Source organism: Panthera pardus, unplaced genomic scaffold, assembly GCF_024362965.1.
Source record: "Panthera pardus isolate Hobbes unplaced genomic scaffold, ASM2436296v1 HiC_scaffold_8, whole genome shotgun sequence".
Classification (NCBI taxonomy): Eukaryota; Metazoa; Chordata; class Mammalia; order Carnivora; family Felidae; genus Panthera; species Panthera pardus.
In genome coordinates this window covers 80,355,601-80,379,579 of record NW_026527013.1, presented here as the reverse complement: position 1 = coordinate 80,379,579, position 23,979 = coordinate 80,355,601, and the positions used below count along the sequence as shown (strand labels likewise).

The window sequence follows — 23,979 nt, the reverse complement described above, 5'->3', positions numbered from 1 at the left end:
GAGATGGTTATTGATATTACAGTCAGTTATGCTACAACGTGATATATGCGTTCCTAAAAATCACCACTCTAGGCAAAATCATGCAATAAAACACGGGTCTTATGGCAAAGTGGGGTTAGGGTACAATAGGCAAAAAACTTTTCAGTGTCACATTTTTAAAAAGATAAAAACCCAATGAAAGTGGTATCACAGGGGCACCTCAGTGCCTCAGTCGGTTAAGCATCCTCACCTCAATCGGTTAAGTGTCCAACTTCGGCTCAGGTCATGATCTCACAGTTCGTGGGTTCGAGCCCCACATCAGGCTCTGTGCTGCCAGCTCAGAGCTTGGAGCCTGCTTCAGATTCTGTGTCCCCTCTCTCTCTGCCCCTCCCCTGCTCCTGCTCTGTCTCTCTCTCTCTCTCTCTCAAAAAGAAAATAAACATTAAAAGTGGTATCACAGTTTTATAGATGTGAGATCGCTAAGAGCTATGTAATCACTACAATAAATATGGCACTTTACCTTGAAAAAGACGTGAAGCCTGCTTGTGGGGGTGGGTGCCTGCACTCCAGCCACTGCCCACCTGCTCCCAGCTCGCCACCCTGCCTGCAGATAACAAAAGAAATACAAGAAGAGCATCAGAGAAAAGATAAAGAGAGAAACATGACAGAGAATAGAGAGGAAAAATACAAAATAGGCTGAGAAGGAAGAGGGAAAATGAACGAGAGGGAAGGTGTCCGACTGGATGGACAACAGTGGGGCCTGCGCATCTGTGGAGTGTGAGGAAGGGGTATCAGCAATCCAAGCAGCAGCTGCACCAATGCAGCTCCCTGTCCTGGCCAGCTGTAAGCGTTTGTGTGTTCTGCTGGGGCTCCGCTCAGCTGGATGCATTTTCCTGCACACATCCAGCATTTCCTGCTACCAGGCAGGGCACTGTGCTCAACTTCTTTGAATAAATTCATGTTTTCTTGTTTTTTTTTTTTTAATGTTTATTTATTTTTGAGACACACACACACACACACACACGCAGAGCACACTCACACAAGCATGCACGAGTCGGGGAGGGGCAGAGAGAGAGGGAGACAGAGGATCTGAAGAAGGTTCTGTGCTGAGATTATGACCTGAGCCGAAATTGGATGCTTAACCAACTGAGCCACCCAGGTGCCCAAATTCATGTTTTCTTGACAGGCATGACAGCAGAATTGACTGTATCTCCAGCTTATGGATGAGTAATGAAAAGAGCAGAAAGACAAATTACGGAAGATTAAACAGTTAAATAGAGGCAAAACCAGCACTTGCACATGGATTATTAGCACCAAAGGCTACACTCTCACCCACTGTGCCAGTGTCCTCCCTAAACTCAGCAGGGAAGTAACTGAACCTATAGCCTATGCATTTCAGTCCCCCAATCTAGAGATCTCAAAGCAGGAAAGGAAGCAAACATTGAAAGAAGGTGGCAGCCGACACATGGTTCAGAGTGAGAGAGGGAGAGCAACCAAGTGATCATAACTTTGGCCATTGTTCATTCACCATACGGCGAGTATGTTTATTCCCAATATTCTCCTCCAAGACCAGAGCTGAGTTCTCCATGCCTCACAGTCCCAAAAGCATTTTCTAAGACATTCTTATTCTCCTTTAGCTCACAACTAAAAAGTTTGTGTGGGGCCCCCTTAAAATTTTGGAAGAACATAGGAAGGACAAGCATTTTCTTTATCAGTACAGAGTATTTTCTTAGCATGGCTGAGGGAGAGGGTAGGCACTACTCAATGCGCCAGGGCAGTGATATACTGAGAAGAGGCGAGGAGAGCCCAGATTTGTAACATTTGCCAATTTTGTGGAGTAAATACTCCCATCATGGCCAATTTCAAGCTACAAAGATTTACAACCAACTTTCAAAAGTCCTGAATATTTAGCATTCAGTTCTTCCAAGCCAGTAAGAGCAGTCTCTGGCACAAGCCCGTAAGCTCCCTGGCTCCCGATGTTAATGGGAACTAGGAGCCAGGATGGACGCCAAAACAATCAATAAGCAAACAGCCACAGTTATAGCCAAGCCATAAAAACAAAAGGATGAATCCCAACTCCACAACTTACAGATTAGTACACTGAGGCCCAGAGAGGTTATTGAATTTCTCATGACTTCACAGTATGGAGATTAGGCCTCTGGTGTTTGCACTCCTATATCATTTAATAGTCTAAAGCAGTAGTTCTCAAATGTTCACCTGCGTTAGGGTCACCTGGAGGACTGTTAAACCACAGGTCACTATTCCCTACTTCCAGAGTTTCAGATTCAGGAGATCTGGGTTGGAGTTCCAGAAGATCCCCACTCCCTATGTGCACACCCTGCAAAATCATCAACCAACCTTTCAGTTGGGTGAGACTAAGTATGTGATGGGATTTTGCTCCCATGATTAAGCTATGTTACAAGGCAAAAGTGAAGGGGTTTGCAGATGTAATTGAAGGTCCTAATCAGTTGACTTTAAATGAATGAAAAGTGATATTATTTTGTGTGGGCTTTATCTTATCCATGAGCCCATGAAAAGAGAGAGAAATGGAAAGAACGAAAATGCCTTCCTTCAGGGAGAACTGGGAAGGTTTCCTGGAGGAGGGATTTGGTTTGAGCCTCCAAAGTAAGCAGTCTCTCACCAGGGGCTCGCGGGGCAGAGAGAGTATATTGAATGAAGGCCAGGAAGTATGAAGGTAGAGAGGAATTTGGAATAAAAAGCAGGCAACAACAATAGGTATATGCAAGTTGTATTTTGACATCCTAAGTTTGAAGCTTCCTGTAGTGCTTGCTTATAGAAAAAGGTCCCTGAAGGTTGGGAGGGAGGTGAGGGACACAGAGAGGAAGATCAGAGACAGCTATGCAGAAGCCATATTTGAAACGGTGAACACTGGAGACATTACCAGGTAAGAGAAGAAAAGGGCCAAAGAAGAACCACATTTAAAAGCCCAAACAGTGGGGTGCCTGGCTGGCTCAGTCGGTGGAGCTTGCGACTCCTGATCTTGAGGCTGTAAGTTTGAGTCCCATGTTGTGTGCAAAGATTCCTTACAAATAAAATATTAAATTAAAAAAAAAAGCCCAAGCATTGTTTTCTTAGATGTAGACTAAAAACAATCAATGAATCACTACACAGTTAATGTAAGTTCCATACTGAGACCTGAGACCTAAAATCTGGGATATTTCTGATCTATGGTGGGCTTTACTCACTTCCAAATATTCAGTGCATTAAAAATTAAACTAGAAGTTTTTTAAAATTTTTATTATATAGAGAAAATGCATGAGAGAGGGAGAGGGGCAGAGGGACAGAGAGAGAATTTCAAGCAGGCTCCACACTTAGCATGGAGCCTGACACAGGGCTCTATCCCCAAGCCTGGGATCATGACCTGAGCTGAAATCAAGAGTTGGATGTTCAGCTGACTGAGCCACCCAAGTGCCCCTAAACTAGAGTGTTTTGAAGGTTATGTTATAACAGTGGTCCCTGGACAAGGAAATTGAGTATAACCTGGAAAAAGAAATATAAGGTCTTAGCCCCCACTCCAGACTTAAAGTTTGCCAGCAATCTGTTTTAATAAGCCCCCCCCCCCCAGGAGATTCTGTACCACCCTAAAGTTTGATGAGAAACACTGAATTTGAAAAAGAATGACCATAACAGATAGGCAGAGACTCGGTACTGGTTGCAAAGAGTAAAAGAAGGGTTGTCTCATCTAAGGAATGTTGGCTATCAGGTTATCAGAAAAAATCAATTTAAATATGAGATAAACACAGAATCATATTGATAAAATATTCTCAGAGCAGACATTACTTTCCTGAAAATATATTGGTTATTTGATCATCTATCATCAAAGCCAATGTTTATATAAATATTAGGAAGTGATAATAATTTAAAAAGACCAAGGAGGTGATTGGAAACCATGAGTTGATCATTGCTCTGTAGAGTTCTAGAACTAGACAACCCCAGATTTATCATAAGAAGATGGGAGAGTAGACATAAGTCACACCTCATGGATCATATTTCCTCACCTCATCCTCCAGCACATCAAACTCAAATATAAAGCCCAAGAAATTCTGAAACCAATTTGCCACACATACATCTAGGATAGGACACCTTTAAATGGGTTGTCAGAACTGCATTGTCTCCTTTGTGAGTACTTGGGTTAAATCATTTACTTACAGAACCTCTTTGAAAGTTTGCTATAGAGAAATGTAAAACCTCATCATCTTTCTTGTATGTTGCTATGGCTGATTATTATTATCAACATTTCATGTCAGACAATGCTTTTGGCTGCAAGTGAGAGAAAACCCCACCCAGAACAACATATGCAGTGAGGAATGTAAGTAGGAGCTCGGAGGTAGGGCAGGGGCAGCTCCAAGCCCAGCACCTCAGGTTTCCAGCTCCCCCTGCCCTCCTTTCCGTATTGGCTTCATCCACAGGCTGGCAGCAAGATGGCTCCAGCTGTTCCCATTATCACAGCCAAGCATGACAATGTCCAAAGGAAGAAGAGGGACCAGTTCTTTCTTGTAGCTCTTTTTTAGCACCAAGAAAATCTTTCCCAGAAACCCCCCAGCAGACCTCCGCTCTTGTCTTATTGTCTAGAATTGGGTGACATGCCAGTCTTTCACTGACATGGTTCCCACTAGATGGCTTCAGCAAATCTCTAGGGATTTATTCAATTAAGAGGAGGAGACCATGCCAGATTCGGGGACCCCTAGCTTTCTATGTTTCCTCGGGATGTTTACCAAGTGGAGTTGACATTTAGGCACTTTAATAAAATTATTGAATATTTTTTTCCTTTTTCTACTGGTAAAGATACAATCAGGCACAGTAAGGGTAAGTGTACAATAATGACTAGCTGAAATAACCCTTGGGGTGGAATAGATATTGGAAAGATAATCACTAGTATCACTAGTGATACAACCTTCACAAGCATTTACTATGGATACTTCTATTGTGCTAGAAACTATGTAAACCCTCTACAGGTATTATATCATTGGAAAATAAATCTAGAAGATACGTAATTTTATTACTTTCATGTTACATGTGAGAAAACTTAGGCTGAGGTCGGTGAATCACTTCAAATTACACACCCAGGAAATGCTGAGCCAAGACATAAGCCTATAGGCCACTCTGCTATATGGAGAATGCACTTATAATTACTTTGTAAATTTGAATGTACTGTTAAAATACCAGGACAATTATCAAGATAAGCATGGCATAAACTTCAGCAAAAGAGGAATGGGAAGATAGGAGAGGAGATACCAAGAAAGCATGTTTCTTGTTGCTTTAAATGCATCCAAACTTTTAAGCTCTAAAAATTGTATCCTAAAACATGGAAAGAAGCTGTGTATATGGCTTTCACAATGTCATAAAGGTAAAAAGCACCAGAAAACTGAGGAAAAGCAAGTGCCTGAATTTTCAAGGAGCAAAAAAGAGTAGATTGTGAACTGCATAATAACAGTTAATATTTAGAGTGCTTCCTCTACACCTGGAAGTGTTCCAACGATTTTGTGATGTAGAATTATTATTCTCTGCATGGTATAGATGAAATACTGAACTCATGGGGCTTCCGAAAGGATTAAGTGGTTAGATAAGTAAAGTGTTTGGAATAATTCCTGGCACATAGTAAAACCCTCCATAAATATAGGCTGTTACTGTTATGGAGAAACCAAAGTTCTCTGTTTTGGGCCTGCAGTGTGCCATCTTTATTTAACTTATTCAATTTATATTTATTTGATTTATAGCCGTCACCTGCTTTTCTAATTATTTTCCTTTAGCAATACTTGGTAGCAATAGTGTGTATCAAAGGAGAGTACAATGTTAGTAGATTGCAGGTGAAAAAACAGGCAAACAGATTAAGCAATTGCTGTGAGATTCTGTGATTTGGTTAGTTGAAGCAGGGTTAGCACCACTAACAGTAGGACATGAGAGCTCTTAATGCTTCTCGCTCTGACTCCCTGGAATTAAGTACACCTGAATCCAGCCGCTTCAGCAGTCTGAGGCCAAGGAGCTGAACTCCTCAGCCGAGCTTAAATTGCTGATCTGTTATTTACTAAACTATTCTTTTTTCCTTCCCTTTGTGTCTCTGGCCTTTGTCTGCAAGTAGTCATAAAAGTTTCATATAATGACAGGTAAGGGACTAAGAAAAGATGCAGGCATATGAAATCTGACACTCGAAAGATGTATTTGTCCTGCAATATGCTTCAAACAAAGCATTTTGCTGGGCATTAAAACAATAACACTGAAAGAACCCCGGCCCCTGCCAATGCTGAATTATTTTAGCACAAGAGCCATTTTGCCTCACCTCATAAAAATAGGTGTGTTTGGTTCTTAGACACATTTGAATCTTTGGAGTGTCTGAATAGTTCAAAAATGAAAAATGTTGCAAATTCTCAGGTGTGAGGACACTGGTTTTCTTTGCTTGGACAGTAATTTAGACCTTTTTAATTGTGGGTCTTATTAGCACACATTTCCCACTAGGTGGCTGCAATAAATCTCTAGAGATTTATTCTATTAGGAAGAGTGGACTGTAAAAAAATAAAAAAGGAAGAGAGGACCATGCCAAATTCATGGGCCCCTAGCTTTTGTAGGTTTTCCTGAGATGTTTACCAAGTAGAGTTAGCATTTAGTCATTTTCATTAAATTACTGAATATTTTTCCTTTTTTTTTTTTTTTTTAATCAGTTAAGGTATTATGGGGGGTGGCTGAGTGGCTCAGTCGGTTAAATGTCTGACTTTGGCTCAGGTCATGATCTCGCAGTTCATGAGTTCAAGCCCCGCATCAGGCTCTGTGTCGACAGCTCAGAGCCTGGAGCCTGCTTCGGATTCTGTGTTTCCCTCTCCCTCTGCCCCTCCCCTGCTCATGCTCTGTCTCTCTCTCTCTCTCTCTCTCTCAAAAAAAATTTAATAAAAAAAGATATTAATTGTGAATTCAATTGTTTTATTTTCCCCTAATCTGAAATCACTCTTGTCCTCCTAAATGTATTTCTCTACTAATGTAATCAAAGATCACCTCATAAAGCAACCTGTACAGCTGATCCTCCAACATGTGAAAATTGTAGGCAACAATGATCTGGATAATATAAAATCTAATGGGGAAATTTTAACTTTTATTAATTTATATTATTGAAACCAAGAAGCTAGGCCCTTTATCAGGGGAGAGAATGTTGGTTGGTCCCACTTATGGCTCTCTTCACCTTCCCCACCCCCAGATCAAAAGAACCAAAGAGCTTGCTGGGAGGGATTGTAAGGGTGACCTACCCACTCCCATAGCTAATCAAACACAGGCACAAAATCCCATCAAATGTTATCTATTGTTATACCAAAGTTAAGTAATAATAGTATTCCAATCCACTTAGGGCCCTCAGGGAGGCAAAGATTTTCAACTAGCTTCCTTCATTAATTTGGGTTGTCTCTGATTTCCACTTTTAGATATAAGGCCTTACTCCTAAACTCTCAGGTAGCCTCCATGACCTCACTTATGAGAGAGTATCTCCCTTGTGCCCTCTCCCTGTATCTTCTCTTGTCTCCTTCAGAAGTATGTCAGGCTCCATAACCATTTTTCACCTGCCATAACCCACCACCAAGAGGCAGACCTTGTCTTGTGTCCTGCTTCTGCTGATGGTTGTAGTCAATAGGTACCATCCAGTTCCTCTAACACATTGCAGGAGAAGGGGAGCTTCAAATCCCATGAATGGATAGAAAGAAGAGGCTATCAAAGAGACCAGGTCTAAGAGTGGAAACATCTAGCAATCATTCAGACACTTCATAATGCAAAGGTTTATTGCCTTAGAACATCCAGTATGACACATCAGTGTCTGTCTCCTGTCCCTTAGTTATGTTAGAAACAGCTCCTTTCTATTCCCTCCTATTCCCTCTCCAAGCATTGAAAAGGACCGGGTTCCATGAGTTGACAGATGGGAGGATGGAGATTGGGAAGAGATAATCCTTCCCAGAATATTTTTTTTTCAACGTTTTTTTTTTTTTATTTATTTTTGGGACAGAGAGAGACAGAGCATGAACGGGGGAGGGGCAGAGAGAGAGGGAGACACAGAATCGGAAACAGGCTCCAGGCTCCGAGCCATCAGCCCAGAGCCTGACGCGGGGCTCGAACTCACAGACCGCGAGATCGTGACCTGGCTGAAGTCGGACGCTTAACCGACTGCGCCACCCAGGCGCCCCAATCCTTCCCAGAATATTATATCACCTTGGGAATCCCTACCTTCACCTGCATCACTGACTACAAAATAAGTTGCTTTATTACAGCATTAAATATATGTTATATCATATTTCTACATATACAAAAGCAAATGGGACAGAATAGAAGTGTTTGTGTGGCAGTACACACAGATTTCCTTCTTGCCCCCACCTACTAAAAATATCCTGAAACTTCCAGGTGATACCCTGTCTTCTTCAGCCTTGTGAGGTGGATGAGTTCTTTCTCACTATAAGAAATGCTAAGTTTAGGGGCACCTGGGTGGTTCAGTCAGTTAAGCATCTGACTCTTCATTTTGGCTCAGGTCACGATCTCACATTTTGTGGGTTAGAGCCCCTCATTGGGCTCCTCACTGACAGCGTGGAGCCTGCTTAGGAGTCTCTCTCTCTCGCGCGCGCGCTCTCTCAAAATAAATAAAGAAACTTAAAAAAAAAAAACAAAGGCTAAATTTATTTACACAATGAAGGACTTAGAGAGAAGTGAAATAGTAAGAGAAACTCAGAACAAACATTTTTTGCAAAGTTCAAAGAAAAAGGTGGCAGTGCAGATAAAGAGATAGGGCCTTGGATAGAGAACTATATATGTGAATTCCTTTCAGTTTTCTTTGTAAGAGGCAATCATAAGGAATAGAATTCCATACCAACTACTTTTGGCTATTAAGTGTGCCTTCATTCATATTTTTAAAAAACAGCTTTGCTGAAATGTCAGTCATGAGTCATGCATTTTGCCATTTTAAAGCATACAATTCAATGGTTCTTAGGATATTGACAGAGTTCTGCAACATCACCATTATTTAATTTCAGAATATTTTCATTACCCAAAAGGAAACACCATACTCACAGTAACTCCCCATTACCCCCTTCCCCAGCCCTTGCAACCATAATATACTATTTCTATGTATTTGTCTATTCAGTCATATTATGTAATGGCATATTATAACATTTGGTTTTTTGTGACAATCTAGTAACATAATAATCTCCCTGAGCATAAGAATTTCAAGGATCATCCGTGTTGTAGCATAGATCAGTACTCCATTCCTTTATACGACTAAATCATATTTCATTGTGTGGATATACCACACTTTGTTTATCATCCATTAATGGGCATTTGCTTCTACTCTGGGGGTATTACAAATACTGCTGGTGTGAACATTCATGTACAGAACATATGGTTTCAATTCTCTTTGGTATATACCTAGGAGTAGAAATGCTAGGTCATATTTTAACTCTATGTTTAACATTTTGAGAAACTTCCAAACTGCTGCACTATTTTACATTATCATCACCAATATGTGAGAGTACCAATTTTACCACATCTTTGCTAAAACTTGTTATCGTACATCACTTATACTATAGACATCCTAATCATTTTGAAGGGGCATTTTGATGTGCATTTCCCTAATGTCTACTAATAGTGAGCATCATTTCATGTGGTTGTTGGCCATTTGTGTATTTTCTTAAGATAAATGTCTATTAATATCCTTTGCCCATAATTAAATGGGTTATTTGTCTTTATATATTCTGGATACAAGTCCCTTTTCAGACACATGATTTGCAAACACTTTTTCCCATTCTGTAGTTTGTGGAAAGCTTCCAGTTTTTCACCATTAAGTATGACATTAGATGTGTGGTTTTTGTGGATGCCCTTTATCAGGAGAGAAAATTCCCTTCTGTTCTTAGTTTGTGTGTACATGCCTGCGTGTGTGCATGTGTGTATATATGTGTCCATCATGAAAGTGTATTGGAATTTGTCAAATGTTTTTTTTGCATCTGTTAAGATGATCATGGGGGTTTTTTGGTCCTTCGTTTTATAATATGGCATATTATATTAATTATGTTAATTGATTTTTGTATATTGAACCAGTTTGCATTCCCACGATAAATACCACTTGGTCATGTTTATATTATTTTTATGTGGATTCAGTTTGGTAGTATTTTGTTAAGGATTTTTTACATATATATTCATAAAAGATATTGGTGTATAGTTTTCTTGTGATTCTTGTCTGGTTTGGCCATCAAGATACTAGGGCCTCAAAGAACAAGTTACGGAGTATGCCCCATCTTTAATTATTTGAATTTTGTGAAGGACTGGTGTTAACTCTTCTTTAAACATTTAGTAAGACTGACCACTGAAGCCATCTGGCCTGGGATTTTCCAGGTAGGAAACTTTAAAATTACTAATTCAATCTTTTACTTGTTATATGTTTCTTCAGATTCTCTATTCCTTCTTGAGTCAATTTCAATAGTTTCTGTCTTTCTAGGAATTTGTCCATTTCATTTATGTTATCTAATTTGTTGGCATGTCTTCTATATGTCATGCACAGTTTCAGGTTCTAGTGATAAGGGGTGAGCAAGACACAATTCTTTGCCCTTATGGAGCATACATTCCCTCATCAGAGAAGTGGACAAAAAGTAAAAAAATAAGTTATATAATACATAATGCCAAAAAGAGTTTTGATTATTGAGTACATTTCAATATATTATAGCTATCTATACCTGTTAGATATTATATTCCAATTGTATTAAGTTAATAAATGAGTATAACATGATGGTAGGATGTCTATCAGGTTAAACACATTCTCATAATGTATTTCCTTTCATACATCAAACTCATACAATGAATAAATTTGCATATGTATTTTACTTTTTAAATTAAAGTATGCCCACAAAGATACTAACTGATCAATTAAGACAATTCATTGAGATGAGGGACTAGTCAAGTCAAAACAGCTATCTTAAATGGCTAGCTGTTGTGGTGGCACTTAATCCCATTATACGGTTTATATGAAGTAGTTTATCAGTGGTCCCACTTCAGTTTAGTCAAAATGAAATGGATATAGCCTGACTGAACAGAAGGCTGTCAACTTGATAGACTGTACATACTGTGCAGCTCTGGGCAAGCCATTTGCATTATGTCATAATGGTCTATGAGTCAGAGCTCACCTCAGCACCTTGGACAGCACCTGGCTAAGTTCTCATGTTAGCACAAGAAAAAATATTAACTTTTAATTACTAAATTATTTACTAACACAATCTCATTATCCACAATAACACTTTAAGGTAGATAATGTCATTTTCCTGTATTTACAGATGAAGAAACTAAAGCTCTGAGACATAGTCACAGAGCTAATAGGTGGCTGAGGTGGAATTGGAACCTAGAAAATTTTATCTCAAGACGATATGTAAGGGCTTTTTACATATATAATCTGTTACTTATTAGGGAGGCAGGAAAATATAGATTATATATGTAAAAAGCCCTTACTTTGGCAGTTAAATGTGGCTAACCTCACTTCCTCAAGTTACACTAATTAAGAAATTTGCAAATGTAATTTATTTTAAAAATTCAGTTTGTGTCCACCAAGCTATGAATTGGTCAATTAAGACAACTCATGAGGCAGGGAAAGTCAGAATAAGTCAAAACAGCTATCTTCTTTCTAAGCCACTTCTGTCTAAACATCTTTATTTTTGTGCCCATCCTCAGAAGCAGCATTTTCATAGGCCTGCTGAGAAGACACATTATGCTAGAGCCATTGGTGGATCCAGAATAACCCTGAAGGTAATGGTCAAAGCTGAAACACATCAGCAATTCCTACTCCCACAGATAATCCATGTGAATGTAATGGCACCCCAACTCTCCTCAACTACTACCACAGTATGACATCATCAGATTTTCTCCACTAAAACATATAATTAAAAGATTCAAAATACTGTATTTAATTATCTACAACATGTGTAAAATGGAGTAAAAGTCACTCAATCCATGTACTTCTGAATTACATATACCTATTTAAGTGGTTCACTGTGTTTCTGGTCCCTCTGAGTTTCTTAAGAAACAAAGATGGGGGTGGCTAGACTGTTTCTAGAACAATTAAGAATGGTCTTGCTGAAGGCTTGTTCATCTATTGTTGGTCATTACTTATAACAAACTTAAAGTCTTATAACAACACAGAAGACATTCTTTCCTTAAAATATTAGAAAGCAACACTCAGTACAAATCCACCTTCACATACTACTAGTGAACAAATAAATACAACCTCAAACATGAGGACTGAATGAAGTGGAATAATCTGCTGTCAGGCCACTTCTTGGTGTTCTTACACTGAGAGGCTCACTTCTATCTTAAAGCAAAACAAACATTATGTTTTGGTCAAGTGTATTGTGCTTGCACTGCCTGTGTAATTCACAATTAACATAATAAGGGCACTCGGTTCTCTGGCTGCACTATGACAAATACATCTGATGAGCTTGTGGGAGAATGTTTGCAAGCACCATCAGTCATTGTCTGGAGATTTATGATCCACATATAAGATCAACAGTCTGGTGCACACTGATTATTTTACTGCTGAGCTGCACCATCTGTCTCCACCCAGGAATCTTAAAGATTTCTTAGATAATGTTGCAGGATCATCTTTTAAGAGGCATTGTCAATGGCCCTCCAACCCCTTTTGACTAAAGCAAAATTGATATGGGTGTGCTGACCAATGAGTCTCAGAAATTAAAGGACTTAACTACAAATAAATATCCTATCCATAAAAATAAGATTTTCCTAACAGGTTTAGCAAAGGGAAAAAGAAAGTGCACTCCACAGTATCTGAAGACTAAATTATACATGCCAATATCTACTCTGGTTATAGATTTAAGGATATAACATGTAAATTTTGATGCAGTAAGTCTGCCTTGCTAAAATAAACCATTACTGATTTAAAAGATGGCATGAGAGCCGTGCTTAGCTACAGTGACAGGGACCATGCTTACCAAATACTCATGTGCTCTTTCTATGGTAGCAACTTTAAAAATTATTTGGCATAACATTCTTAGGGTATGTTTTTCTAAAGATTGGCCGACATCTTAATTATGTATTTTCCCATTCCTCTTGTAGTCAGGTTAGGACCATATGATTAAGTTGACCAATGGACTCTGACGGTATCCCTTCCAGACTGAGGCATGTAGGAGCTGGTATGCCTTCATCACTCCCTTTCCCAGAGGAGTCACCCTTGGAGAGCATACACAGATGTCATAGAATATGGAGGCCAGCCTGGCCAACACTGGGCTGTGATGAGAGCGAGAAATAAACTTTTATTGTGTTAACCCCCTGAGATTCAAAGTTATCTGTTTCAATTAATTGCTCTGAATAATACAGCCACAAATGTCAGGTGGCATTGAGATTTTTCACCACTAAGAACAAATCTTATTTTCACTACCAAACGGAATAAATCAGGAAAGAAGTTTTTGTCTTATCGAAGAAGTTAAAGTTTTATAGCTATTCTATGTATTGCCTTTTAAAACTACACTGATCACAAGGGTCTTTGGGTACTTTGTTTCTAAAGATCGGTTTTTACCTTAAATATGTTGAGAGATATGCAAAATAGATCTCTGTCCAGTTATTGTTATTTCAGTCTTATTAGGTTGGAAGAATAATACCTAATTCAAGTACCCTGAGCTACCTCCAAACCATGGTAAGCTACCTACTTTGCAAGAGCTTTAATGTCAAATACTTCCTTGATCCATATTTTGTGGCTGGGCATATCATATTAATTGCCTGGACTCAAATGCAATAAGGATCGGGTGGCCAGGAGAGAAGGGCAGAGGAACCTAAGCTTTTAACAAGCTGCCACCAGGAGCTATCTCCCCATAAAGAATACATTTTATGGAGAAATCTCATTGTTATTTCAGAAGGCATCTGTTACATTATCTTAGCCACAATAGGTGAAACACAATGAAGCAATTGTTTGCAAGAAGGCCTTGGCCATAAGCTATGTTTGGTGACCCAGAAATGATTACCGTATTGTCAGGGTTGTAAAAGACTATGGTATATATAAAAATACTGCCTATAACTCATCACAGGAAATCATCTTCCCTGGGATGTAACTAAGGAGTTTTGATCAGGAATATATGTCAACTTCCTATATCTACTCTAGATGGAGAAATCTCCACTTTCAAAGATGTCTCAAAATGTTTTCCCATTATCCACTGAGTTTTTGTGTGTCTTCTTTTTTCCATAATGGCAGCTTTACTGATGCATTAGGGTATACAAAAAGGGATCCTGCCTCAGTATGGAGGATACAACAATGAATGGGGAATCAGCAATTTTACCAAGCTCAAGGGGAACTACATGGAACTAAGCATTTCCCCCTCCATAGGTTTCTGTCCTTGTAGATATCCATTGCATAATACTCCTGGACTCTCTCACTTCTTCTTCTTCCCCCAGTAAAGGATGAATTTCTTATATGCTGAGTAACTTTAGGAGCAGAAACTATGACGCTGTAACTTAGTCCCTCCTTCCCCTTTTTTCTCTTTGGGATTTGTCTGGTTGTAGAGAAGATGTGCCAAAAGGTAAACTTAGTGGTAAAGTTTCTGTCCCTGCAGGAGGAGGTTACAGTTTTCTTGTGCTACCTGTGACAGGTAGATAAATTGCTCAAATTCTGAGATTCAGCATTAGGAAATTCTCTCTTGTCACACACCTAAGTTATATCCTTCAATGCAACATTAATCAGCAATAAACCTATACTTGTATCTTCTTTTGCCTGACTCCTTTATCCTCTGGTTCAGAACTTGTATGGGGGAAGAGGTGTGCCACCCCAGGCCAGAAATCCACATCCCAAACTGGAGGAATATGTGCAGAAGGCAGTTTGAAAAGTCCCAAACAGGCCCTAAACAATTTTGATTCTTGGTATTAGTCAACTGAACCCAACTCAAGCTGGGGAGGGGGAGGGGAGAGGGATAGAGTTTCACATGAAGATACAGTACCATTTCATTGAACTCAGGGCAAAAAAAGCTGTTGGACCTCAGGCAGGAGCTGAAACCAGGAAATGAGAGCCCAAATGGGATCTTTCCACCTCTTGTCTTGACATCCCTGTGTACTTGTTCCATTCTTCTTTCTCTGCTTCTCTAGACCACACAGGGGTGTGTGTGTGTGTGTGTGTGTGTGTGTGTGTGTGTGTGTGTGAGAGAGAGAGAGAGAGAGAGAGAGAGAGACAGAGACAGAGACAGAGACAGAGAGACGGTGTCCACAATGATCCAATCAATTGTAACCATGAGGAGAAAAATCACACAGAATATTGTGTCTATTGTATCAATAAATCAACAATGTAGCTTATCAAATAAAGTGTTAGGAATGGAAAACAGCTGTATGAGGTTTAAGGAAGATAGTGTAAAGCAGGTGGATGGGAGATAGAGACTGCAATTTAGGTATTATAGCACTGGTAGTCTGTGCTGAGGGCACCAGTGAGATGTGTGGTCCTTTAGGTGTTATAAGCCCATCAGTATAGTTTCATTAATTATAAACTAACATTATTATTAATTATAGTTTTATGCAGTTATCTTTTAAAACAGTAGGAGAGAAGAATTATAACACAGGCAATTTCTGGGGTGTCTGGATGACTTAATCAGTTCAGCATCTGACTCTTGATTTTGACTCAGGTCATGACCTCATGGTTCATGGGTTCGAGCCCTGCATTAGGCTCTGTGCTGAAAGCTCGGAATCCTGCTTAGGATTCTCTCTCTCTCCTTCTCTCTCTCTCTGCCTCTCCTCTACTTGTTCCTCCCCTTGCAAAATAAATAAATAAACTTTTTAAAAATGCAATTTCAACCCAAAAATTCATGTGTCTTTAGCTCTGACAAATTTTCTTCTATTATTTCTTAACAATATCTTCTTGTTTCCCTTATTTTCTTTTCATGAAGTCCATAGTAGTGAGATTTGCTGTCTCTTTGCAGATTTGCTCTGCTATGTGAACTCTTCTGTTATCTCATCAACAATATTTTCACTTTCCCAGAGCTCCTTCTTGTTCTCTGTTCCTTTGTTCTTAATTTATGGGTATGCTATATTTTATTAACTTATTAATTTAAATAGTAATACATGCTCCTGGGACAAAACTCCATAGTTTAAAAAAGTGTACAGTGACAACTAAGCTCTCTCTCATCTGGTTCCCAGCCCTAGAGATGACCTAGTTATTAATTTCTTATGAATCCCTCAGAGATATTTCATGAACTTTAAAAATATACATACACTACAAAATACATTATTGAATCTCTCTGAAAATGTAAGTTCAGTTTTGCTTTTCTTTTTTTATTCTCTTCTCTTTCCTAAATTATCTCATATTTATGGGGGATCAGATATTCTCTTTATCTTAGACCCCGATTTCATGATTACGGTTTTCTTCACATGACTTGTTGTCCAGTCACATATAAACATGGATCAGATTACTCTTTCTGTGTAGCAAATATGGATTTCTCCTCTTGCAAATGTTAGTATATTGTCTTGATCATTCTCACCCTGAGGTGAAAAGCTTCCTGGGAGCTATGTTTATGTATGGCAATGGTGATAGAGAGAGGGTGGCAGGAGCCAATACAAAGGGCTGATTTTAAAATAAGTGGTTGAGAGGTAGCCTGGGTGGCTCAGTTAAGCGTCTGGCTCTTGATTTTGGCTCAGGTCATGATATCCCAGTTTATGGGGATTGAGCCCCATGTCAGGAATCCCTGCTTGGGATTCTCTCTCTCTCCTCTCTCTCTGCCCCTCCTCCACTCGTACTCTCTTTCTCTCAAAATAAATAAACAAACATTTAAAAAACAAAATAAATAAATTTTAAAAAATAAAATAAAATAAGTAGTTGAGAGCTGGTCTATGTGCTGGTCAGATGAATGAACAGAGGGGCCAGAATCTGCCCAGCAGTCTTCTGTCAGGCAGTTCTTTCTATGTGTTTCTAACTCTCTAGAACACAGAGTTCTAATTAATGTCTGTTTTCCATCTTCCTCCTCCCTCCCACATTCCACCCCTGCCAACTCCTAGCCCAGAATCTCTCTGGGTTTTGCTTGGCCGTCCAGCTCTCTCCATAGGATTGTCTTTCTTTGCATCTACACACAGCTTCCACCAACTTGTAGTGGTCATTAGTATCATCACCAGATGAAATCTCCCACCTATTGGTGGTTCCCTCCAGTACATGGTGCTTGGAAAAAGTTCTGGGCACTAGGACATAACGCAGCGTAAGCACTCCAGACTCGCCTGTTATGAAATGTGTTTAGTAACGTAAAAGGATAGCCCACAGTGGGGGGTGGGTGTTTCTCTACAGAAGGTATTTTTTAATGTGAAGAGATTGTCAGTCTGTTCTTGTGGATTTGGAGACACATTTGGGGCGGGGGGAGCCCCAGAACAGAGGCAGGAGAGGAAAGCTATTTTTATTCATCTGTTCCTATTTTTCCCCCCATGCCCCATCTGGAAGACTGGTATTTTCCTGAGAGACATCTGGCAGTCCTGTCTGTTCTTGGGTTCCTCAGTAGTTTAAACGACACAGAAAAGGCACTGTTGTTATTATTTCTTCCCTGTAAGTACAGCATCCTGAGGGGTGCCTGGGGGGTCAGTCAGTTAAGTGTCCCACTTCAGCTCAGGTCATGACCTCATGGTCCATGAGTTGTAGCCTCACGTCAGGCTCTGTGCTGACAGCTCAGAGCCTGGAGCCTGCTTCGGATTCTGTGTCTCCCCCTCTGTCCCTCCCCTCCTTGCACTCTCTCTCTCTCAAAAATAAAAATAAACATTAAAAAACTTCAAAAAAATACAGCATCATGCACTGTTTGCAGCTCTCTGGATATTATCATGGCTCCATCTCCCTGGGAAAAGCTCTCATTTCCTAGTTTGAGGTACATTGTTCTCTTTTCTTGACAGAAGGGCCTTCACTCATCTAGGCTTCTAGCAACACTATAAAATTAGAAGGAAAGAAACTTCAGAAGTTGCAAAACAGATGATTAACAGCAATGCTGTGGCCTTATTAAGTTAAGGATGTCACGCTGTTTTGCCCATTCACACATGCTTATTGATTTAATGTTTTGTAAATTTAGCTCTCTTGAGTCTCAGCTGATGTGTGGGTGCATATACCAACCAGACTGATATCTGCGCCATAAGTGAGAAATAAGTTGATAATTTATGAGCGGTGAAAGCCAAAGTCGGACAGGTTTTCCCTCAGGAAAGGAAAAAACACGTGAGGCACACGGTAGACAACTCTCTTCTTCGGCTCTTTCGTTTTAAGAAAGAATGCACTTGCTGGTGCGGTGGTCGGAAGGGAATTACGCGATTTGATCTGTCCACATTCTCTCCTATCAAGTGTCTCTGAGAGGAATGTGTCTGAGCAGCTTTTTCTCTACATCTGTAGGGAGGCTGGGCCTTTGTTAATGAGGACGTCCCGGGAGTTCAGTGGCCACATTTGTTTGGTGACAAAGGGGCAAAGGAAGTGGTTTTCTTGGAGAGAAGGGTATATATATCAGTTTGGGGAGGAGAGGTTAGGGGAGAGTTGCTTGAAGGTCCTCTTGGAAAAACACTCCCCCATAAACATATACACAGGCATGCACATGTGTTTGCACATATATTTCATGCGTATATACTTGATAATGGGAAGGATGGGGAATAGTGAAGCCAAAATAGGAGGAGCCAGCCAGTCGGGTTCCTTCCCTGGCAACCTTGCTCTCCTTTCATTTGGAGAGGTCCGTGGCAACCCAAGCGTACCTGAGGTGGAACACTGATCTAAAGTACAAAAGTTTGTGTCAAAAGTTTCTTACCTTCACAGCAGAATACACTCCTCAGGGACCATGGGCTTCAATGCAAGACATAAGCTGGTTTGACTTAGTTCTGTCACTGGCCATCATGTAGGAAAGAGAGGACTGGAAGTCAGGAAGTTGTTTCAAAGGTTGAAGCTAAAAAGGGAGGGAAGCACAGCAGGGCAGCCATCACTGGTCGGTGGTAATTCTGGAAACAGTCAGGCATGTTGTTCATTTTTTGATGAAAGCCCAGTACTGCCCCTTGGTTCATAATTCTTAGTTCAAGGTGACAGTGCTTCCACCACCAAAATTCTCCTGTTTTCTGGGGGGTCTCCATGCATCATATTTAGTTTCAGTCATCCCAAGATGGTCACAACTCAAATCTCTTTAAGATAAGCTCTCTTCTAGGTAGGTGCGTGGGTGGCTCAGTCAGTTAAACATCTGACTTCGGCTCAGGTAATGATCTCCCAGCTGGTGAGTTCAAGCTCCACATCGGGCTCTGGGCTGACAGCCTGCTTCAGATTCTGTGTCTCCCTCTCTCTCTGCCCTTCTCCTGCTTGTGCTCTCTCTCTCTCTCTCAAAAATAAACATTAAAAAAACAAGTTAAAAAAAAGATAAGCTCTCTTCTACCTGCAGTCCTTATGAGGTTGCTGTGTGACAATCCCTTAAGATTAGGAAGCCCCACTGTTTAACAGAGTCTGTGAAGCACATCTTAAGATCTTTAGAAGAACTGTTGTCTATTTGAAAGAGTCTATGAGGGACGCCTGGGTGGCAGTTAAGCATCCGACTTCGGCTCAGGTCATGATCTCACGGTTCATGAGTTCGAGTCCCACATCGGGCTCTCTGCTGTCAGCACAGAGCTGGCTTCAGATCCTCTGTCCCCCTCTTTCTGCCCCTCCCCAGCTTGTTCTCTCTCTTTTTCAAAATAAATAAATAAACTTAAAAAAAAAAAGAAAGAATCTATGAGGTGGCATCTTAGATTATTCTGAAGTTTCAAAAAAGGATCTTACAAGTCCATGCTAGACTTGATCTTTGCCTAGAAGTCATTTCTTAATTTGAGAATAGTTTGCCATCTTAAGAGACTGAGAAAAAAACATACTTTTATTTTCAAATCTAAAGAGTCCTGGCTCCTTCACATTTCTTCAAATTTTCCTTGAAACTGAATGGTTGCTATATTCATTTTTTATTTCTGTGTAACAAATTATCACAAACTTAGTAGCTTAAAGCAACACGAATTTATTATCTCACTTTCGGTGGATCAGGAATTCAGCATTTTTTTAAATGTTTTTATTTATTTTTGAGAGAGGGAGAGACAGAACATGAGCGGGGGAGGGGCAGAGAGAGAGAGACTCACACAGAATCCAAAGCAGGCTCCAGGCTCTGAGCTGTCAGCATAGAGCCCAACATGGGGCTCAAACTCACGAACTGTGAGATCATGACCTGAGCCAAAACCAAGAGTCGGAAGCCCAACCCATTGAGCCACCCAGGCGCCTCAGGAATCCAGCATATTTTAACTGAGTGCCCTGCTCCTGGTCTCACAAGGCTGAAGTCAAGGTGTCAGCCAGCTATTCTCATCTGGAGCCTCAACTGGAAAAAAGCCTGCTTCCAAGCTCCCTCCATTGACGGCAGAATTGATTTCCTCGGGTCGTGTAACCGAAGCCCCATTTCTTGCTTCTCTTAGAGGACACCCTCAGGTCCTTGCCATGTGGCCCTTCCATGGCCCCTCACATTTCAAGTCTCTTCACAAAAAGGACCAGTCCCTTTTAAGGGCTCCTTTGATTAGGTCAAGCCCACCTACTTGGGGACTTTAATTACATCTGTGACATTCCTTCTGCCATATCATTCCTTCCACTCTCCCATCCTAACCATGGGTGCAGCACCAGGGGTAGAGATCCTGGGGGCCATCTGAGAATTCTGGGGGCCACAGATCCTTTTTTGGTTTATTTTTCTTCTCCTGTTTTATTATAGGCAGCTAAAAAACCCTAAGCAGAATCATCAGTGCTCTTCATGGAAACCTCTTTGGCTAGATCATCAAGTTTATTACTATATTATATTTGCTATTTTTCACATTCTGCTACTATGTACCAAGGGAACTGTTTTTCTAGCTTCCAGTAATATTTTCCTGTCTTTCCTTTAGGCCCTTACTGACAAATTCCTTGAGGCCTTTTAGACTTCTACTAACACTCTTCTCGAGGTCCTTTAGGTTTTCACTAACATTCTCCTTGTGACCCTTCCAGCTTCCACCAACCATGTGGTGCCAAAGCCAATGACATGTCTTGAGTTTTTCTTGTGGCAGCAGTACCCAAATCAGTCACAAATACCAAAATCCACATCAGCTATCCACAGTGATATGGCAACTTACTCTAAAACTTAGTGACTTAAAGAGCAACGATCATTTTTTAGCTCGTGAACCCACCAGGAGAATTCCAGACATAGTTTGTGTTTACTGACCCAATTGACACATAAGATGAGATGAGGTTGCTCTGTTAGCTTAAAATTCTCTGGTCTAGGACTTCTACTTATTTTGCCATTGAAAATTAGTTGTTTGGACAGACTCTGTACTGAGAACTAAAAAAGCAGCAACACACACACACACACACACACACACACACACACACACACACATACGCCCCAAGACAGTTAAGATGTGGTGTAGGGAAGGGACCCTGGGGTGGCTCAGTCAGTTAAGCATCTGACTTCGGCTCAGGTCATGATCTCACGATCTGTGAGTTCGAGCCCTGTATTGGGCTCTGTGCAGACAGCTTGGAGCCTGGAGTCTGCTTCTGATTCTGTGTCTCTCTCTCTCTGCCCCTCCCCTGCTCATGCTCTGTCTCTTTCTCTCTCAAAAAAAAATTTTTTTTTTAATTAAAAAAAAAATGTGGTGTAGGGAAAATATCTTAGGTAGAGGAAGGAAACCCAAAGTGGTGAGTCTGGCATTCGGTGCCAGTATCCTTTCAAGGGAGATGGCATTGTTACAAGCAGTAAATGAGAAGCTGAGCAGAACTTTTAACAGACACAGGTCTATGGGGCAAAAACTGAAGTTCAAGGCTTGTCAAAGAAAAGGAATCTATTTCTAAAGAGACCCCAGAGGGTTTTATACAAGGACTAAGAGTAAACCAGAAATCGATCAGCTCTCCCAGATACCGACATCCAACTTCAAATCATTGTAATTTCTGATTGTAAGGTGATCTGGAGGCCCTAGCTCAAGGTCCACTTCCAGAAGTAGAAGATAATTCTCTTTGAAGGAAAATAACATTATGCAGAGCTTCAATTTCCTCTCCATTTTTAAAAATATATAGTGTCTGGTACCAAATCAAAAACATTTTAGTAGTTTAGAAGATGGGACTTAATTGAAAGCCCAGATAATAAAACATATGAGAGATGTTTATTATTTTGTCTGATGGAGTTACCAGCCATGAACTTTAAAATCATAGGTTCAAGGAACTGAAAAAACAAAATAGAGAATTTCAGCACAGAAATAATAAAGAAGTATGACATAGGGACTCTTGCTGGTAAATCCTAGTATTAGTAATAACTGATACTAAGAACTCAGTGATTAACACACTTGACCTAACTGTCATATGTAGAACAGCACACCCAACAGGTGTAGAATCATTTATCAAAACTGAACACATGCTAGTTCATCAGCTTCTCTAATAAATTTTATAAGATTAAAATTAGAGAGTATATTCCTTGACCATAGTGAAAATAAGTCAGATATCAATAACACTACCACACAAAAGACTAGAAAATTTCCATATGTTTGGAACTTAAAATACTTCTTAATAACTCATGTGACCCAGAAGTTGTAATGGAAATCAGAAAATACTTGAACTGAATAATAATAATGAAAATTGGACATAAAAAGTTTATGTAATAAAACCAAAAGAGTGCTTGGAGGTAAGTAAGTAGAGGTCATTATATATATTAGAAAACTGGGGTGCCTGGATGGCTCACTTGGTTGAGTATCTGACTCTTGATTTTAGCTTAGGTCATGATCTCAGGGTTGTGGGGTCAAGCCCCACATTGGGGAGATTCTCTCTCTCTCTCTCTCTCTCTCTCTCTCTCACTCTCTCTCTCTCTCTTTCCCTTTTCCCCCCACTCACATTCTCTTTCTCTCTCTCAAAAAATAAGAAAAAGAAAAAAAGAAAAGAAAAGTAAGGCAAAAGGGCTTCAAATCAATGATTTAAGTATCCATCTCAAGAAGTTGTAAAAATAAAAACAAATGAAACCAAAGTAAGTACAAGCAGGAAAATTATAACTAGAAGAGCAGAAATTATTTAAAAAGAAAAACATAAAAGAAAGAAGATTAACAAAGCCACAGAAAAGTATTCTTTGGAAAGACTGTGAAAACTGATACTTGACATGACTGATCAATGAGAAAAAGAGGGAAGGCATGAACAGCCAATAATACAGATGAAAAAGAAATATCACCACTGGCCTTTCTGATAATGAAAAAGATAATATGAGGATATTAGGATTATGATGAGACAATAGAAAGTTTAGGTCAAATGGAAAAATTCCCAGAACACACTTACTACCACTGACACCAAAAGGTAGAAATTGATCCATGGGTTCTAAATTTTATATGGAAATAGAATAATAGCTGAGATAATCTCGAAGAAAAAGAACAGAGTTGGAGGAGCCAGATGAGTGAACATCAAGGTTTGCTATAAAGCTACTACAACTGAAACTATAGGATTGGCGCAGGGATAGACTAACAGAGACATGGAATGGAACAGAATCCAGCAAAAGACCCACCTGGTTTATGTGAAAGGTGGTACAGCAGAGAAGAGGGGAGAAGAGAGTCTGGCCACAAATGATGTTGGGTCCACTGGAGATCCACAAAAGAAAAAACTAAAAAGATTCAGCTGCTGTTAGACTATTCCCATGGTCATGGGAGGAGAAAATTCTAGAAGAAAAAAAAAAAACAGGAGAAAATCTTTATAAAGTGAGGTTGGTAAAGATTTCTTAAATGGAACACATAAAGCACTAACCATTAAGGAAAAGATGAATATATTGGAATAAATTAAGTGTAGGAACTCCAGTTCCTAAAGGAAAAGACACCAATAAGAGAGTGAAAGGCAAACCACAGAGTTTTTAGATACTTGAAATTTTGAAAACATATAACAAAAGGCTTGTCACCAGACCATGTAAAAATAATTTCTGCAAATCCATGAGAAAAATATATAAATCCTATAGAAATATATTCAAATGGCCAATCAACATCTGAAAACATGCTCAATATTATTATGAATCAGGGAAATATGCA

General features: G+C 39.9%; 1 protein-coding gene across 1 annotated transcript in view; it reads right to left on the bottom strand.

Moving 5' to 3' along the window:
- Positions 1 to 428: 428 nt before the first annotated feature.
- The window catches only part of ORC5 (origin recognition complex subunit 5), a 162,123-nt gene continuing 138,572 nt past the window's right edge, over positions 429 to 23,979 (bottom strand). The window contains exons 14-15 of the transcript XR_002080477.2: positions 18,729 to 18,863; positions 429 to 583 (exon numbers count right to left, since the gene is read on the bottom strand). The gene's annotated coding sequence lies outside the window, so the exon portion shown is untranslated. The remainder of the gene's footprint in view (positions 584 to 18,728; positions 18,864 to 23,979) is intronic.